The 17,509-nt window shown below is 39.4% G+C and overlaps 1 protein-coding gene across 3 annotated transcripts in view; it reads right to left on the bottom strand.

Moving 5' to 3' along the window:
* The window catches only part of LOC131981778 (storkhead-box protein 2-like), a 72,341-nt gene that overhangs the window by 27,884 nt on the left and 26,948 nt on the right, over nucleotides 1-17,509 (bottom strand). The window contains exon 1 of one of the 3 annotated variants that reach the window (XM_059346244.1): nucleotides 4,759-4,898. The exons of the other annotated variants lie outside the window; for them this stretch is intronic. The gene's annotated coding sequence lies outside the window, so the exon portion shown is untranslated. Of the gene's footprint in view, nucleotides 1-4,758; nucleotides 4,899-17,509 lie in introns of those variants that run through there. 3 annotated transcript variants of the gene reach the window in all.

Genomic DNA, 17,509 nt, shown 5'->3' with positions numbered 1-17,509 from the left:
AGGAGTATGTCTCTGAAATAGAAAGGAAAACATTTGCCAAAAGGAGGAGGTGTAGAAAAAGCCACAACAGTTGCTATCTCTGCCTTGTGAGTCAGCATGCAGGGCACCATGCTGTTCATTTAGCTCAGGTAGCAGAGGACAGATCACGGCAGCCGGTGTTTGTCGTTCTCCCGTTTCTTCCCCTACTTTTTGACTTATTTAATGTATGTGTGCAATGCAAAACAACCACACACAGCTTGAAGTAATCTTGTCTGCCCTCTGGTCAGCATCCTGATTGGTGAAGTGAGGCATCTCTGGTTAGACCCCACAGCCGGTCAGATCCCAGTCTATGGTCAGTCCCCAGTAACTAGTCTGAAGTAGTTTTTATTGGAGGCATCACCGTAAACAAACACTGTTTTGGTACAGATCAGTGCTTATTGTGACATTAATTGTTGATGAGAAGATGATACCCCCTGCCCTGTTGTATGTTATAGTCAACATAGTTGGTAATGTACAGCTTGGCATGAAACACATTAAGCAGATAAACTGAATTTTAACAAATTTAAGATTGCATTGTTGTTTTTGTATCAGTGGAACTTGTGGATGATGCAGATTGCAGACTCATCCAGGTAAGATAATTAGCTTCTCAGCTAGCTAACGTCAGCTTTCTACAGACAGAGTTGTACTGGGACTTGCCATCGGAGGGTTAAAAGCCCTGCTCTCATCTCACCTTCATGTGCATTCATTTTCCGAACCCCTTCCTATTTACTATTATAATTTATACTAATCGTTTCAAAAATCGATGACTCATCGACTATCAAAATAGTCGTTAGTTGCAGCCCTATTCTCCACCAGGTATAATCACTATTAAATTAACCATATCTGTGTCACTGCAACATGGGCAGTATATGCAGTTGAGCACCAGGTCTCCCCCCGATCACCTGCCAGGCTGTTGATGAACATGAAACCGAGATGGTTCAAAATCTATTTGAAAATCTAGTTGCTATTATGGAATTAAGCACACATTTCTCCCCAAATGTGTGAGTGGTTAACTAAGAGGTTAAAACTAGTCTAAGAAGTATTTGCTGTCTCTGAGTACTACAATCATTAACACTACTACTGACAGTGCTGCCATTACTGCCAATGTTGTTGATTGTATTACAATATCTGTATATATTATTGCTAATGACACCCCGCTACTACAGTTAATCTGCAGTGCGGTTGGTACTTCTTAAGCTGATGCACCGGACGTACACTGTTGGTGAATGCCTGGTTTTGTGGTGATGTCCATTATGTGGCTCACAGTACAGAGCCGAGCGTTCTTGAAATAGCACATACATACACATACAGTTTGTGGCTGTAAAAAAGGCAGCAGTTTCTGTCAATTTAGGCTACAAAACCAATGACTTAGGTTTAGGGCAAAAAAACTTCCTGTTAAAAGTTTAAAAAAGTAAATAAATGTACGTAAACGCAAGAAGTGAAGTTGTGACTACCGTAAGTTACGTGAGCCACGGACGTTACATGAAAACGTTTCTTTTGTTTTCACATGGGACACGAACCCCGTTATCCCTGGTGAAAGTCCAACATTTGTTCGAGACATCCACCGCCAGGAGTGTGACATCTGCCATTTAAACTCCACATCATTGTCAATCACTGCTACTATGTCAGCAACATGGCGACGGAGGAAAGTCTAAAATGTGAATATGGGTCATATTTTGATGCCTGTACAAACAACCTATGTTAACGTTTTTGAGGGGAGATCAATCTGTAATAGGGATGTAATGACACATAGGAGTCACAATTCAGTTCATAATGTGCTTTTGAAATCGAGTTAGGTACGTCAGAAAAAAAACAAATTCATAAGGTTCATTTGACAGTAGTGCAAGTGTCAAAGATGGACAAAACAACTGGGGACTGAGATTATTTTGAACACTCCTGTATTACACTGTACGAATACTGAACAAACACTTTCTCAAGTGTCACCAGGTCACAACAGGCTGTAAAACTGAAAAGCATCTGAGGCTATGAAACTGAATATACAAAGTGTCATACAAAATGAATTTGTACATGGGGAAGAGACTTTCATTTTGTTTCACCCTGACTATATTTTAAACATCCAACCCAAGCTCAAGTGATCCCACCAATTGTCCACCTCCAGAGGTAGTCACAGAGGAGGAACATTGGTCTGTCCCGGCAAGATGGAATATGTGACGTTGCACGTGTCATCTAACACACACCTCCCACTTGGTCCGACAGTCATCCAATCACTGTTCAGCTGCACAACAACTGCGTTCGCTTATTGTAAACAAACCGACATCACTAACTGTGCACAGAATGTCCAGTGCTTGTTGTAAACTGCGCAGCACTGCTGCTGCTCTGTCGTACGCCACCATCGTCTCCTCCAACCTTGTTCCGCGACTGGACTGCACTATGAATGGGCTCGAATATAACCATAGAATATCATAGTGAGCCTTTGCAGGACCACTATGAGCACCCTAAGGTGAAAAGCAAGCATAGATCTTTCTGGCAATTTAGCGGGATTTTTCCAGGAATGCACTATGAAAGGGTTAGTTAAATAACAAAGTGAACATATCAAGATTATATTCATAGTGCACATAATATCAGCTAAATACCAGTGTATTAACATTGTTCTTTTTTCATGCTAACATGTCAGCGTTGGCATTAATCTCAACACTGCTGTGTTTTACAGCTCATGTCGCGTTCAGTATGTGTAGAGACTAGCTGAGGACTGAACAAGCCACACATTCAGATTGTTGCCACGATTCTGAATAGAATTTTTAAGCCTTTGAAAATCAGCTAGGAGCATAAACCTTATAATAAGCAAAGGCACTGAACAATTGGTCAAAAACCACCAGGGTTTTGGATCAAGAGGACACTACAAATCAGCAAGAAAGGTCATTTTTTCTCATACCAAAACAAACATTAGTGGCAACCAGCAGCTAACTTCAATAACTTGCTGCTGATAATGCCATCCTGACCCACAGTAACTTAATGATGTCACGGACGCCAATCCCAGCCCACACTCTGAATGTCTCAGTCTAAAGTCATGAAAAACATTTGAGAGCCATGTGAATGCAATCCCAGCTGGCTCAGTCTGACTTTTTTTTCTGAAAGTCACATACAGTACCTTTAACATCAGAATCTACATATGATGATTTTCTGGTCAATACCACATGACCATACCATGATGTGCCCCATGCTTTTCTATGCTTTTCACTTAATAAAGCAGCTCACATGGTCGGGAGATATCAGCCAGTGAAAACTGTAAAACATAATGTACTGAGTATTACCAACCAAGACAACTGAATTGATCTGGTTTAGTAAAATCAGTTGAATGTCCATTTAAGATCCACATATTACTTCTGTTACCACCACTTTTTTTTTTACCCAGATTACAATGGCCTTCTTTTTGCTCTTACTGCATGTGAAGAATGCAGACTGACCAAAGTCACATAGCAGGCATCTAGGTCACACACAGACAGATAGAATAACATACATTATTATGTAAAAAATCACTCTGGGTCGTAGATTGGAGGCCCAAGAGCAAACACACTGGAGATAAAGTAAGGTCTAAATACCGGCCTTTATTTTTCGGTCATAGGTAAAATTATGCAGATCTGGTCTCAGAATAACATCATTCTCCCTGGAAGTCAGTTAGAGTGAGCCAGGAATACTATAAAAGTTTACATTTTATTTGTCTTGTGCTGAGCCTGACCCCGCACAGAAAATGAACGGATCGACACCGATTCTATTGGCCAGTTACTACATAACAACAATAATAACAACAGCTGTTCACCATGTTTGTTCTACACAATGTGTGAGTGTGTGTGTGTGTTATCCTCATAGGCATGTAGCTAAGAGTTACCAAGTCTAAACATGACAGCTGAAAACCAAAACTGTGCCCTTGAACATCTATGAGAAAAAGATAACAAAATCACCAGCAAGGTGGAAAGTCACATTTACTCTACACAGCATTATAATTATCCATATATAACAATTACATCATGTAAGTAGTTAGTATGGATTGAAAGGCTCAACTGTTGGTTTTCAGAATCTGCATCAGCATGAGTCTGCTCCAGTCCTGGCAATGAAGTCACTGAGTTTAAGGTAAAGGAGAGCCATTTTGTAGCAGAGTAGCCGTTAGCTTACAGTCCTGCTCACTCTTATAACTACAACATCCAAAAAAAAGAATAACTGAGAGAGATAGACTGAGAGAGAGCTAGTGGGGAGAGGAGGAAGGGATATACTATGTTGGGGGGAGATAGAAAAACAGTGATGCATGGGAAGTGTGAAAGAGGGGAGCAACTGTGTGAAGCAGAGTGGTGAGAGAATAAAGGGAGAGAGAGTGTAATAGAGGGAGAATGATAGGACATTGATCGTGCGTGTCTCTCTCACTGCAGTGGTAGTAAACAATCAGCCAGCCTCCTTTGTCCAAAGCACTAAACCACACCCCCTCCTTTTGTCATTCACTCCCTCCCTCCCTCACCCGTTCCCTCGCCCTCCATTTCTCTTGCTTTCTTATAAACCTCTATTATCTCTGTATTCCCTGCAGTTTGTTTGTATCTATATTTTCTATCAGTCATTTCTTTCTTTCTCTGTGCATCTCTCTCTCTCTCTCTCTCTCTCTATCTCTCTCTCTCTCTCTCTGTAGAGCTGTGACGCTATGCTGCTAATGCTAACTAGCAGCTGCAGCTAACACTAGCTAATGAAACAGTGAGATGATATCCAGTGTACAGAGTGTGACAGGCAGATCCAAACCTTGGCAGACAGTGATCCACTCCTTTCGGGAAATACAGAATCCAGTTAAAAGGCCTGTACAGCTTCTGATGGTCGTGCAGTTCTTTCTCTCTTTCCCTCTTTCTTATACACACACACACACATACACACACACACACTAGCTCAGCCTCCTCTCTCACACACAATTCTGCTCCTCCCCCTCCCCCTCCCCTCTCTCTATGTCTCTCTCTCTATGTCTCTCTCTCTCCAACACACACACACAGCCCCCCACTCCTCACTCTTTTTCCACTCACACACACAAATGAGCATTCAGTCAAGGGTTTCCCACAATCCCTTGCGCCACACAAAGACAAGGGGGTGTGACCAATCACACGCTGCCTCATTCTGCACCCGTGCTTTTTTTCCCTCTCCCTTACTGTGTGATGCCCACCGACACACAAGCTTGTGGGCGGGCTGCCAAGAGGGTTGCCATGACAACGCATTCCCAGTTGCTCTTTGTTGCTAGCATTCGTACATTCACTCACTCACTTACTCACTCACACACACACACACACACACACACACACTCACTCACATAAATACTAAGTCTCCACAGTCTGTTCCCTTTTAAGTTCACTTCTGCACTGCCACACGTCTGTGCTACACTGTGTGTGTGTGTGTGTGTGTGTGTGTGTGTGTGTGTGTGTGTGTGCGCGCGCGCATACTCTTTGCCAGTGTTGCAGTATTGCAGCTGGGTTCTGGTGTGACCCAGATAGAACAGGAAAGCTGGATGTAGGACACTCACACAGACACATAACAGCCAACATAACATTACACACACAACTTTTTTTTACACACCAGTGAACACACACACACGTATGCTAGCCCCATATCTGTGTGTGTGTGTGTGTGTGTATAGCCGCAAGTTATTCAAATTGTTGTATTTGCATTTTTGTTTATGTAAAGATTAAATGAATGACACCCAACAAGGTTACCAGTCAATTCTAGAGGTGTTAATAAGTGTATTTTTTTTTTTTAACTTTAAAGTTGACATTCTTATGGTTCCCCTGGTCTCCCTCTCTGAGCCCAGAGCAAGGTTATAATAGTTTTGGATTTTTCATTAGTTTTAGTTTTAATTTCATTGTGAATTTTTGTTTTCAAATTCAGTTAGTTTTAATTAGTTTTTAGAGTGAGTTCGCTATTTTTGGTTTAGTTTTTAGTTCTTGAAAATGCTTAGCTGTAGTTTAGCTTTTTGTAATGGGCTATGGGTGCAAGATTCAAAGAGGTCAAAATACATTTTCTTTATTTCCTTTGGTTTATCCATCTTAGCTCCAATAAGGTTATTAACTCTTACAGTTCCAGGTGTTTTGAATTTTGGTTCGAAGTGTAGACATCCCAGTCTCAATAAACATATGTGTTCCTGCATGTTCACTAACAAGCAGCTATTTAGTTGGAGCTAAATAAATAAATTTCATATCAATCAAAAAGGATTATGCAGTGTTTCCCCTACATGTATTCTGCGGCGGAGTGCTGCTGCAAAAAAAAATTGATTTATAATATCATGGTTGAATTGAAGACTTTCACTTGCACAACATCAAAAGTTTACAGAGTGTTGCACCGGCGACACTTTTACCATAATAACTAAACGGTTTACGCTATCGGGAAAATTCCACTGTTTTCTTAAAGCTGAGATACAAAAAGATACAAAAGATCTGTCGCTCCTACAGCCATCAGGCTGTCTCATTTTTCCAGAGACTCTACCAGACTAATTGAATTTCCCCTCAGGGATAAATAAAGTAATTTTGATTTGATTGATTTCATTTGAGAAGTTGCTTTACAGCCAATATGGTGTATTACGGTAATTTCACTGGCACTTCTCCCAGAAGCCCACAAAACAAGAATACACACACTCAGCGGCGGAACAATAGAAACACTGGATTAGCTATGTGTGAAAAAAGTTGACAAAGACGAAAGCTTTTTTTTAAATTCTCGTTTTCATTTTTATTTCAGTTCGCGAAAATGTTTTGGTCTTGGCCTGGAGAGGCCTACTCCTGAACTGCTATAATATACATTATAATTGCTCATGCTAATACATTTTACATAAAGTCTTACATCATGTAGAGGCGTGCTATTATAGGTCTTATCAGTAAATGTGTTTTTAGAATTGTAATCAATATAGTAATGAAGATTTTGTTTGTTCCTGCATTAAAACTGTTTTTGGATTTCCAAATGCCTGGCAATGAAGAAAGCTTGCTGCAATTGCAATGAAGTAACTGCTTACATATGTGCACACATATAGGCTGTGTTGACTGTGATATACACATCAATCTGCCATTTTGTTTGTGTTGTAACTCTAGGTTGGTGCTTGCCTAAAGTTGCGTCAATTCACACCGGGTGCGTTACAGCAGCGTCACGTCAGCTTAGCGAGCCAGTCGTATACACGCAAGATCACGAGATCACGCGATAATCCTGACCATACGGGAGACCGCGAGATCCCGTGATAAACTCTAAACTCTATTTATACAGTCTATGGATAAACTGTGTGTATAAAGTAAACAACAACAACAACAACCAACTGTACAGTTTTATTTTACAGGTAAAGATCATCCTCTTTATTAGGAAGACCAGTGCACATATCTTATCAGCAATCAAACAGCTCCAGAGCGAGCATCAGAATGGGGAAAAAAGGTGATTTTAGTGGCTTTGAATGTGGCATGGTTGTTGGTACCAGATAGGCTGATCTGAGTATTTCACAAACTGCTGATCAATTTGGATTTTCACGCACAACCATCTCTAGGGTTTACAGAGAATGGTACGAAAAAGAGAAAACATCCAGTGGGCCTTGATGCCTTGTTGATGCCAGAGGTCAGAGGAGAATGGCCAGACTGATCCGAGATGATAGAAAGACAACAGTAGCCTGTTTCATACTGCGTTTCCACATAAGTGCAGCAAAAGTGCCGTAACGAGTTCTGCCGTCATTATGCCTTATGCCATTCATACTGATTCTGCAACTGTCTAATATTGGCATCCCCAGTCTGTGAATTCAAATTATGAATTGAACGAAGTGGGAGGAGATGTTAGTACTATGTAACAAAGCAGCAGTGGTATGTGTACAGTCAGCGACGGCAGCGTTCAAAATAATGATGGTGGAAGTACTACTAGTCTGTTTGTGCTGTTTTCTCGCTGTAGAGATTCTACATACTCAAGCAAAGTTGTTCTGCATCTTGGGAAGTTCAGATTGAAGGTGAAACGTCACAGTGGCATTAGTATTGCAGCTTGAAACAGCAGCCTGAATGGGGCTAGTAACTCAAATAACACTCGTTACAACAACTTACGCAGAAGACCACACCACCACTTTAATAGGTACACCATGCTTGCTAGCAAAGCGGCCAATGAGTGTAGTCTAGGGTTGTAAAGTGTCATGAGACTATGATTATCCTAGATGTCACAGCAGGTCATTTCATGAGGTCAAGTTTCAAGAAAGGCTCTCACTGCTTCACACATGAATAAGAGCCTCAGCTTTATTTCCAATGTATCCAATTCCAGGACTGTTTACGGCCCCAAGGATGCAGAAATATTCTAATAAAATAATATATGTTTCTGACTGATCTTTGCTTTCATTTTTGATCTGAAACTGATTTCCATTTTGATTGAAACTACACATCTGTTAAGCTTTGTGACTGTATCTTGCATGGTTGTGACGCTATTACAGTAACACGCACGCACGAACGCCAGCATGCATGCACGCACCAACCCGTTCTCATTCCCAAAGCGTAATATACCGACGATTTGTCACACCCCTAGACGTATCATACTGGCGCAAAGGGTACCCTTCCACGTTTGTGTGAAACGCTCTGGGTTCTCAATTGACTCCAATATAAACCCGCTTGCGGCGCTGAGAAGCGCTTAGAGCAGAGGCTTACAGCCGTCTATTCACTTCAATAATATCCCGACCACGGCCCTCCATGACGCTGCCAGCGACAATCTGAATGGAGAACCGAGGACCCTGTGCACGGAAGTATTTTTCTCCCTATTTTAAGGATTTCATTTAATGACATCGTCAACATTTCTCTACACAAACACATCAAAGTCTCACTGATAATTCAACAATAAAATAGCTTCATGTTGTGGCTCTCAGTATCATTTTTTTTCTCCTTCGATTCTGAGAAATAAACTTTTATTCGTTTGTTTTACGGCATTCCACTGGCGGACATTTCTCTCATTATTAGTGAAAAAAAATAAATATTTTGACTTTGTTTCTGCATAAAAATGGATTTTGATTACATTTCTAGCGAGAAATATATGTTTTATGTTCTTAATATTCACTCAGTGAATGTACATAATCACTTTGTGGCGAAGATCTCGCCAGAAAAAGACGATCCGCTGTGTTTTATTTTGAAATCTGTTTTATTTTGTAATCTACCGCGCCCATAGCGGATTTGGTACTATCCTCGCGGATGTGCTGTGCGATCTCATTGAATCGCGCTTCACTGTAAATGGCCCCGACTCTGCTCTCCTGTTTTAGTTAAAATATCTTCATTAAACAAACATTGTTGTCTTTTTTTAGCATAGATAATATAAGATATTGGGTAGAAATAGGTTTTCACAGCCCTAATAGGGAAGAACTACAAAACGAGAGGTCTAGGGAGTTGTAGTTTTTTTAATAAAACAGGTTTTTACCTAAAATTGGAAGTTGGAAATACTTAATTAGTGGCTTTCCAGGGGTTTGAGGGGATGTCAATCACATTTTTGGCATCAGAATTTAAATATTGTCTTGTTCAATGGGGGATTTGTTGTTTTTTCAGCATATCCTAAAGCCCCCCCACTCCCACCCCTTAGTGACTATGCTCACATTATAGTCCATGTCAACACCTTTCTATAACAGTAGGTCTCATGTCTGTAACCCTTTTTGTCTCTTAGTTATAATCATTTAAATATGCCCCAGGGTTAAGGTTCAAAGGTCAATATCTCAAAGCAAGAATATTATAGAACCTTGAAATTGATATATGTTACTCTCCAGGCCAAGACCTTTCCGGTGATGTATTTGGTTTAGCTCTATATTTCAAATATATTATTATTTGTATTGGTGCTTTTATGTAAGCAGTTTCTTAATTTTGTAAAGACAGGTCTCATTTAATAAGTTAACATACTGTTTTAAGATTTAATAAAAAAGATGTTTTAAGATTTAATAAAAAAAAAAGCCTTATCACTTTAAATTGATCATATATTTTATGTTAAATCTCGACCTGAAAAGTAACTAAAGCCTTCAGGTAAATGTAGAGGAGTAAAAATTACAATATATGCCTCTAAGTTAAAACAAACACACGGAGCCTACACCTGCATGAGCTAAATACAGTGGAGTAAAAAGTACAATATTTGCCTCTTAATGTAGTGGAGTAGAAGTATAAAGTTACATACTCAAGTAAAGTACAAGTACCTCAAAATTGTATTTAAGTACAGTACTTGAGTAAATGTACTTAGTTACATTCCACCACTGCCTAGAACCAGTCATAGCAGTGATACACCGCATGAAAATTAATGACCCAAACTTTATCCCTAAGTCAGTCAGATGCAGCCTGTTTATTTGAATGTTAAAACATTTTGCCAGATGAAAGCAGCCATGTTACAGATTCACATCACAAAGAGGCTTTTCTCTCGGCAGTCCACATCTGTTGAGTCAGACTGAAATCTGATTGGTCACATGAACAAGTCTCAACCTAATCCACAGACAAGGGGCACAATGCTATTGCTGGAACAGTACTGAACATGTTCTGTATGTATTAGGGACACAAGGTGTTATAGTGTTGCAACAGTTTGTCTTTGTTTACGTGTGTGTGTGTGCGTGTGTGTGTGTGTGTGTGTGTGTGTGTGTGTGTGTGTGTGTAGTGGTGGAAGAAGTATTCAGATCTCTTACTTAAGTAAAAGTACTAATACCACCCTGTGAAATTACTCCACTACAATTAACAGCCCTGCATTCAAAACTTACTGAAGTAAAAGTACAAAAGTATCAGCATCAAAATGTACTTAAGGTATCAAAAGTACTCGTTATGCAGAATGGACCCACTCAGATTGTTTTATATATTGCAGATATATTGAATAGGGAATTTATGTAAGCAGTGTTTTAATTTTTCTCAAGGTAGAGTTCATTTTAACTACCTAGTATACTGTTATAAGGTTTCAATAAAAGAAAATGTGTAATCACTTTAAATTGATCATGTTTTTTTATGTTAAATCTCAACCTGAAAAGTAACTAATGCTGTCAGTTAAATGTAGTGGAGTAAAAAGTACAAAATTTGCCTCAAAATGTAGTGGAGTGGAGAGTAAATGTACTTAGTTACATTACAACAACGTGTGTGTGTGTGTGTGCACACACGCGCAAAGAGAGTACAGGACAGGACAGGCTGCAATCTGGAACTCAACTCAATTCAGCTGAGCGTACACATGAATATTCCATCTCTCACTCTGTAATTGATCTGTCCATCATACAAAACTCATCATTCCACTGGAAAGAAGGAAGTGTGAAATTTAAGACAAATATTCCAGCACATCAGTGTTAGGTTGTTCGTGCTAAAAAGGGTTAATTTGATGCTGATACTTTTGTACTTTTACTTCAGTAAGTTTTGAATACAGGACTTTTACTTGTAGTGGAGTCATTTCACAGTGTGGTATTAGTACTTTTACTGAAGTAAAGGATACTTCTTCCACCACTGCTTCTGGTGTTGATAAGGTTACCAAGGGTGCAAACAACATCACTGTCAGTATGGACAGAAGAGATTGTAGGTTTTTTGGCAATTGGAGGCTTATGAAGAGTCACAATGTCAATGGAGGGAACCCTTCTTCATAACCCTCCAGCAGGTTGCAGTCCATCCCAGTGTCGTAATTGTGGTCGCTTACAAAGGAGCTAACTGTGTTATTTCCCTTCTTGCTGGATTCATGTGGTCTTTTTTGTCCAGACTTAGGCATTTTTCGTCATACAAGTTAGAGTTCACATCCAGATTTAATTATGATCTTCCTTCAAACGTTTCATCATCTAAATTGTGTCAATTACTGTAAGAAATGCATCCAATAAAAGTTTAGTGTTAAGAGCTGAATAGATCCGACTTGTTGCCATCTTGACTCGTGCCCCAGAGTAGCCTGCTACAATAAAGATGAAGCAATAACTTGATGTGTTGACTGCTGCTATGGCGATGGCCTCACCACCAAAACATTTGAAAGTATAACTCTATATCGTCACACTGTTAAAATAATCGTTTTTTTTGCCTAAATCTTCTCCTCATGACGCCGGTCACCTATGGTAAAATCGCCTACATCCTCAGTTGATCAGATCATGTGATTTTACCCTTTTAAGATAATGGCCTATGTCAAGTGTGTGACTTAAGCGGATATATTATGCCTAAGTCAAAATAAAATGTGACTTAGGCCATTTTTGAGCATGCCTTTGTGACTTAAGCAAGATATGGTAACACTTTATTTCAAAGGTGTCTACATAAGAGTGACATGAGCGTGTCACAAACATGACATGGGATGTGTCATGAACATTAATGACACTTTGAAGTAACATTAATGCTCATGATACTTGCCATGTCATGTTTCTGACAGGCTTGTGTGACTCTTACATAGACACCTTCAAAATAAAGTGTTACCATATCTTGCTTAAGTCACAAAGGCATGTTCAAAAAATTGCCTAAGTCATTTATTTTACATCATTTACATAACAGTGTTATTACTATGCTAATAGCCATCCTTTGTTACATCCTTTTTGAGTGAAATGATCAATAAATGTCACACTTTTCATAAATGTTACACTTTTGGTGAAGTTTTTTTAATGTTTCCTGCAAAACTTGAAAAAATGAGTTAGGCGATTATTTTACCAGGCTGACGATATGAAAGTGATTCAAAATGACACAGCGAAATGACTCTGGCAATAACTGAGTTGATGATGCCGTCAGTACTGTGACTGAAGCTGTGTTCACGGCATTGGCAAATAAACTGGGTAAGCGCTACAGTGAGCCTTCCTGCACATATTTCAGTTAGGTTGCCATACTGGAGCAATATAAAAATGCAAGCAGAGAGTTTTTTGTTACTACAACAGACTTTCATATTTGAAATACTTTGTCATATATTTGTATTTTCAAAATACTGTGTCAAGTAGAATTCACACAGTGTTAAAGTACAATCCTCATGTTTATAACAACAACTTGTTTAGTGGTTGAGCCAATTAAAACTTGTTTATCAACAATTAAGAATCGAATCAACCATGAGATGTCTTCAGCAGTCCTATCATAAATGTGAAACATTTTTCAGACTTATCGGTTCACTATGAGAGATTAGCTTGCGGTCAGACCGACTGACAGATACAGGTACACGACCAAATGCATGATATCCTCTAGGCTTATGCCTGGCGGGGATAATTACTGTCTGTGTGGCACTCTGAGCAGCTGTCTTTATCTGCACTGGTACCGTAGAAGCCTGGGATGAACTTAAATAATGTCCATCCATCCATTATCTTTAACCGCTTATCTGAACTTGGGTCTCAGCGGGGCTGGAGCCAGTCCCAGCTGACATTGGGCGAGAGGTGGTGCACACCTTGGACAGGTTGCCAGACTACTGCAGGGCAGATCTGATTTTTTTGTTTGACTGTTCACATTATTTTTTTCATGTGACATGCGCTATCATTTTCAGGGGATGTCAATCATGTTATCAGCTGGTCGCATATTCGATAGTTCAGAGTCACACTTTCTTCGTTAGCCTGCCATCTTTCTTTCTCTGCCTTTGTAGTTCATGTTTCTGTTACAAGCGCCCCTCCGTCTCCCCATCACCGCAGAGTCTTTGCAGATTCATCAGCTCATCTTTCAATCAGCCGACCATCCTGCAGGATCTTCAGCCATCGCAGCTACCAGTGTCATGATTCTCCCTCACATTTTATCTGCTCTGTTTTACTCCTCATCCCTCCTTTGTCTCTCCCTGAGGCCCCCCCCCCCACCCCCCAGTCTGTAAAGCCCTTTGAAACTAATTTGTTTTATATTAATAAATAGCAGTGGTGGAAGAAGTATTTCGATCCCTTACTTAAGTAAAAGTACTATTACCACACTGTGAAATTACTCCACTACAAGAGGTCCTGCATTCAAAACTTACTGAAGCAAAAGTATCAGCATCAAAATGTACTTAAAGTATCAAAAGTAAAAGTACTTGTTATGCAGAATGGAACCACTCAGATATATCATCTAAATATATTAGATCATTTTTGGAGATGCGAAATAGACATTTTACAGAAATACGCATCGACGGAGGTTTATGAAATAAAAGTACTTATAGTTATGAACTCAAACAAGTTCGATGAATATTTTACATTTGGAGCACGGACTTAAAGTTGTCACAGCTTTTTGATAAAGCCAAGAGGTAAACAATGTTTTAAAGTAAGTTTTAATTCAAAAGAAGAGGAATTTCTCAGAGGCAGAAAGTGAAACGTTGACATCCAACAGCTGCAACAGAACAACTGGTTTTGTTTCGCAGCATAAAAAGTGAAAAGGAAGGAAATCAGTGGTGCTCCAGGCATTGATACAATAGTCTAAGATCAATTCTCCGACTCAGACGTGTGGACTTCACGCTGACTCAGATTTGCGTACACAAGCTGAGAACAGACTTGAGATCTGATCGTACCCTCTGCTCGAAATAAATGCCTTGCAAAAAAATGATCATACCGCCACTTCACGCTCACTTTCTGTCGTACGCTCCTTTAATAAATGAGGGCCAATGGTTTTGACATGCACAGTCTGCATGACTGGAAGTGCAATTGATGTGTCACATTGGAAACACAAACAGGTAATTCTGTCTGATGACAATAAATAATATTATTAATTGCGCCTTTGTCGACGTTGATCTCTTATCTTGAACATAACCTGCTCACGAGCTCAAGGATGTGATCACATGTTGGTCTCCCTCCCTAAAGATTAGCAATAAGGTAAATTTGGGCAGATTTTGATTGATTGTTATTGGCTAACATTATGTAGATCAAAATTTGACTCTGCCGTGCTGCTTTACTGCTCTCAGTTGTGTTCCTTGTGTTTTATTTACTGCGCTTTACACTGCTGTGTTTCTTTGCACCACTGCTTTTTATTTACTGAACATTGCTGCTACTCTACTGTACTGTACACTGTTGTTTTTCTTTATTGCACTCTGCTTCATTTCTTTACTGCACTGTACTGTGTTTATTATTGGCACATGGTGGTGCATATGACTTCTGACAACCAGACTGGTAAAATAGATAGATAAACCTTTCCTCTGTCTGGTTATTGTACTCCATGCAGCAGAACTTTTGTGAAGGAAGAAACTCTACTTAGTAACAATACTGTAAAATCATTGTGTTTAGTTCCAACATATACAGTTACATTTCTTTTCTCTATGTCAAGTGGGATTTCAGTAAATTTTTTATACAAATTGGATCAGTAATTGAAGCATAAACTAAACATTTTTGCACCAGGAGTTCAAGTTGGTTTTGCTAAATAATTTGTGTCTGCTTTTAAAGTCTACAGCTGCTACATCTCACATACATGTTTAATTCCAACAAACAACTCCAATCAGGATTGGGGCCTGAAATACTAGACCATGACATGTCAATACATGTTTCTAATTTCCCTGCACATCATGCAGGTCCCTATTCTCCAAAAGCCAGTACACAAACAAAACATAGGAGTTGTGTAGTAGTTTAATATAATATAATAATATATCACTTGCTCTAGAAGAATTTGTAGGTACCAGAATTTGTGAACTGGCACGAATTGTGGTGGTTTGAGTTACAATACGATTACCATGGAAACCATTCAGTATCCATGGCAACAACCATCATCAGGTCCCTTAGCCAAGAAGCTGGCTCTGAACAGGGAAGTAGGGCACTTCTGAGGTATCTTGCCTTTTTTTGTTTTGAGTATACAGTACTAAGGCAGATACTCAGTATGCATATGTCATCAAGAGCAGTTTATTCAGGAAAAATTCACTTTGAGCCCTGACCACACTTTCAGTTACAAACATTCACACCTGTATTTTTACAAGAGCTGGAGGTGACACATTTATAACAGAAAGCCTCAATTACAAACTGTAAATGTCGAGTTGGAGAAGGAGGGAGGGCTTGTAATCAGGGTTTTTGGAAAATGACTCATACGAGGAACTCAAAGTCAGTATACATCAGACACTCGGTGCATTTACATGCACAGTTTAATAGAGCTATGCTTAAAAATCAATTTTGGCGTCTAACCGGACTTCTGTCCTTGTCCCAGTTTACATCATAGACTGTATATAAATAATGGTTGTAGTCACCGTGATGTCACCCATTGGTTTGTGGACTGCCTGTTGGAAGCATCGAGTTTAGCGTTACACTCGTCTCCATCTTGTGTCGCCACCTTGTTTCCGATACGGGAGCAGACCATATCTGGACTGTGGAGGAGCGAGAGAGATCTGAAGACATTGACTACACGCCTCTCTACACCTCAACCTGACTGAGAGAAGTAGCTGCTAATTCATGTTAGCATTAACTGGAGCATTTGGGATGTTCGTTATGGCTAGCAAAAAAACATAAACAAAATGTACATTACTTACCTCAGAAAAATGAACAGCGATTCCTTGGAGTGTCTGTTAGTCCAACCAAATGCTGAACAAGACATTTTTACTGAACAAAACGTTCAAATAAACTGTCATTAAGTGAAAATACAGCGAAAGGGTCAAAGTTATGAGACCAAACAGGTAAACAGCCTTTTTTATATCTATATCATATTATATATAACTTTATTGACACGTTGCCCTGGATATGCATTGTTCTGCTTCTCTCCTGATGACGGCTCGCCTTGTTAGTAACTTGTCAATCAAAGTTTGCCACGCCCCAAATCATACGATTCTTATTTTCTAATTTCTTCTAAATGGGGCCATAATTTGAACTATTAACATAAAATCGTCTTGAAGAATTTTTTTTACCAGCGATTGAGACTATAGTGTTGTCCTAAAAAACATTTCTGATGTAATAAATCAAGTGAGAAGTTTTCTCATTTTGCATTGAAATTAATGGACAGAAATGTTTTTGCAGCCAAACTTTTCGCTCCTGCTGGAATTTTGAGAGGCACCTGGCTGCAGACCTCCACTGTCAGGCCCCTCCACTGTCAGGCCCGGAAGTGAGGACGTTTTTTGGGGCGTGGGGAGGTGGGGAGGACATTTTGGGAGGACATTTTGGGAGGGTCATTTTCACCTGCCCTTTGAATTCGAGAGAGACCAGCGAGAGCGCAAATGTTAGAAAAGAAGAAGAGTAAGCTTATTCTGCGAGTAGCGGTGAGTTTCTGATTTTTATTATCCAGAGAAAGTAAATGCATAGTTTGTGTTCTTCGTCAATATACGTGCCGTTGTAATAGTCGTTATAGAAGTCATTAATGACGCAAATTACCAAATGTTATATGTCGGTTTGGGTTGTCGTTTTGAAGCTAAGTTAGATGACTTCAAAGTTTACTTTCACCAATGGTGGTTTGCATCAACACCTAATGATTCTTAACTTTTTAGTGCATAACGTAAAGTAACTGCACGCATTTGTTTGTATGTAAGTTATGAAATATTTTTGTAAACTCTCCGTGCATTAATTAAGCATATTCACAAAGTTGAAAACATATTTTTGAACTCGTGGAATCAACATGTGGCAGAACTACATGGAACATTTTTACTTTTATTTTTCCACCTCTGTTGTATACTACAGTGTATAAAAAAACGAATAGTAACTGAAATGCTTCTGCACCATCAGTACTTTTATTTTTGATACTTG

This window comes from Centropristis striata, chromosome 12 (assembly GCF_030273125.1).
Source record: "Centropristis striata isolate RG_2023a ecotype Rhode Island chromosome 12, C.striata_1.0, whole genome shotgun sequence".
Classification (NCBI taxonomy): domain Eukaryota; kingdom Metazoa; phylum Chordata; class Actinopteri; order Perciformes; family Serranidae; genus Centropristis; species Centropristis striata.
The sequence above is the reverse complement of the archived record's forward strand: the minus strand, read 5'-3'. Positions and strand labels throughout refer to the sequence as shown.